We start from the raw sequence: 3,216 nt of genomic DNA, 5'->3' as shown, positions 1-3,216 counted from the left end.
TAACATATAATATGGTATTAAGTGCTATGCTGAAAAAAGTAATACATCTTAACTGTTTGGCGAGCAGAAAGGGCATCACTTAACAAGATGGGATGCCCAGGAAGACTTCAGAAAAGATGAACTAATTCCAAACTGAGTCTTTTAATCTTAAAAGGAAAAACAAGACTGAAGTGGAGGTGAGAAAATGTGTGCCATTTTCTCTACCTTGAAGAGCAGAGAAGGGAGGGGAATTATTATTATTTTTAAGAACAGGGTATACTGAAAAACATGAGTGTAGAGGGCAGGTGGCAAGCAGTGAGGTTGGTCATGATCAGTAGCCTTCAGTGTCACCCTAAGGAATTTGGGGTTTCACCGAGGAAAGAGTGGAGTACGAGCTGTATTCTGATTCGGATTCCTTTCCTGATCTGTTAGTGGGAAAACGTGGTTGTTGGGCACTGAAACGGTCAAAGCCGATGACAGGATAATCCGGTAGGGGGAAATGGTGGTCTGCCAAAAATTGTTCCGGCTACTAGGTCGTCAGCTAAAACAGTTCGGCGACCGATGCCTCACGCCTCTTCAAACTAACAGGCCTCCATTAGGAGTCGGCCGCCCATCAGCGCCCGGCCGCCGCGTCACAAAGAGCAGCACCCACCAAGGAGGAAGCGGTCTGCGAAGTCGCGAGATTTCTCGTGACTGCCCCTTGGACAGAGCGTCGCCCAGCAACCGCCGCTGGTGTGCGTAGGACCGGGCGCCGGCGGAACCGATCAAACCGGGGTTACCGACCGGACAGTCCCGCGAGCGGTGAGCGGCCCGCGGGGAATAAGCGTGGGGACCGAGGAAACCCTAGAACCATGTTTCTCAAACTTGCCTGCCAGTAAGACTTTCCTGGGACATTTGTTAAAATGATTCCTGGGCCCTATCTTTAGATATACAGAATTTTCAGAAAAAAATAGTCCGGAAGTCTGTTTTTAACAAATGGTTGGTTAACTGGCAAGATTGGAAAACAGCTCTAGAGGAGGGAGACACAGGCGGAGGGGTTGGTCGCGGGGCTGAAGCAGCAGGCCGATGGACGTGGAGCTGAGTTTGAAAGGGTTTTGAAAAGCTTGAGGGCTGGAGCCAGTGATTTAGAACATCTGGAGCCACTGACCCTGTGGCCTAAGTGGAAATATAGATACTAACGGAATTCAGAAAACGTTGTCCACTGCTTCTAGCCTGTGGGAATCCCAGTAGAAGAAAGCCAAAGAGTCCATTAAAATGGATTCCACCCATGTCAGAAACCTGTACATGTACCTCCTGAAACGAAAAGCGGGGGGGTGGGGGCGGGGGGGGGTTGGGGGAGGTGGGGGCGGATAAAGACAAAGGAAAAAATTAAACTAAAATGGATTACTAGAGGCTGGTAAAGAAGCTCTAAGCTGTTCCCACTGGTGGCCTGGAAAAGAGAGATCCTAGTAAGAAGAGTCTCAAAATAACAGAGATATCTAGAGAGTGGAAAGTAGGGAAAAGCAGTTTCTCAAACTTTAGAAAAAAATGAATATCTTTTAAAAGAAAACCAAGGATGCCTCACAAGTGCTGACATTATTTTTATTATAATGTTCTAAAATATATCCAAATCCACTCTAGGTTAAGTTTAAACTCTTGAAGCTTTTAATTTTCTAAAACAAAGTTTAAATTAATATTGTTTTTAACAAGATGAATTATTTTTAAAATAACATAAAATAGTTAATTCCGGGCCAAGTGTGGGGGCTCACGCCTGTAATCCCAGCACTTTGGGAGGCCAGGGCAGGCGGATCACGAGGTCACAAGGTCGAGACCAGCCTGGCCAATATGGTGAAACCCCGTCTCTACTAAAAATACAAAAATTAGCTGGGTGTGGTGGTGCGTGCCTGTAGCCTCAGCTACTCAGGAGGATGAGACAGAAGAATCGCTTAAATCCAGGAGGCAGAGGTTGCAGTGAGCCAAGATCGCGCCACTGCACTCCAGCCTGGCAACCAGGTGAGACTCTGTCTCAAAAAATAAAACCCAAAAAACAAAACAAAACAAACAACTACCTTTCAACCTAGCAATCCCATTTCTGGGTATATGCCCAAAGGAATATAAATCGTTCTGCCAAAAAGACATAAGCACTCATATGTTCATCACCACAGTTTTCACAACAGCAAAGACTTGGAATCAACTTAGATAACCCTCAGTGGTGGACTGATAAAGAAAATGTTGTATATACAGCTTTTTTTTTTTTTTTTTTGGTCTGACATCTTAGCGAAGTTGCAGTGTTCGCTGCTGCTCTCGAGCTTCGAAATGCTGCCCGAGGACGACAAGAAAAAGAAAGATGCCGGAAAGTCGGCCAAGGAAAACAAAGACCCAGTGAACAAATCCGGGGCAAGGCCAAAAAGAAGAAGTGGTCCAAAAAGGCAAAGTTCGGGACAAGCTCAATAACTTAGCCTTGTTTGACAATGCTACCTATGACAAACTCTGTAAGGACGTTACCAACTATAAACTTATAAACCCAGCTATGGTCTCTGAGAGACTGAAGATTTGAGGCTCCCTGGCCAGGGCAGCCCTTCAGGAGCTCCTTAGCAAAAGACTTATCAAACTCGTTTCAAAGCACAGAGCTCAAGTAATTTATACCAAAAATACCAAGGGTGGAGATGCTCCAGCTGCTGGTGAAGATGCCTGGATAGGTCCAAACTACATTTGGAAAAATAAAACTATTAAATAAAAAAAAATGTTGCATATATATATATATATGAAATACTGTGCTACCATTAAAAAAAAAATGAAGTAATGTCCTTTGCAGCAACATGGATGCAGCTGGAGGCCATTATCTTAAGCAAATTAATACAGGAACAGAAAATCAGATTACTCCATGTTCTCATTTATTAGTGGGAGCTAAACATTCAGTACCCATGAACACAAAGAAGGGAACAACAGACATTGGGGCCTACTTGAGGGGGGATGGTGGGAGGAGGGAGAGGGTCCTAAAACTACCTATTGGGTACTATGCTCACTACCTAGGTGACAAAATCATTTGTAAACCAAACTCCAGCAACATACAACTTACCCATGTAACAAACCTGTACATGTGCCCCTAAATCTAAAATGAAAAATTTAAAAATAAATAAAAAGAAAAATGAATAAATAAAAATAAAGAGGCTGGGTGCAGTGGCTAGTGCCTGTAATCCCAGCACTTTGGGAGGCCAAGTCGGGTGGATCACTTGAGGTCAGGAGTTCAAGACCAGC

At 44.2% G+C, this 3,216-nt stretch overlaps 1 pseudogene; it reads left to right on the top strand.

The window, feature by feature from the left end:
- Positions 1–2,237: 2,237 nt before the first annotated feature.
- LOC119469761 lies at positions 2,238–2,695 on the top strand (annotated as a pseudogene).
- Positions 2,696–3,216: the final 521 nt, after the last annotated feature.

This window comes from Cebus imitator, unplaced genomic scaffold (genome assembly GCF_001604975.1).
Source record: "Cebus imitator isolate Cc_AM_T3 unplaced genomic scaffold, Cebus_imitator-1.0 Scaffold817, whole genome shotgun sequence".
NCBI classification, from domain to species: Eukaryota; Metazoa; Chordata; class Mammalia; order Primates; family Cebidae; genus Cebus; species Cebus imitator.
Note: the sequence above shows the minus strand (reverse complement) of the source record. Positions and strands in the feature narration are given on the sequence as shown.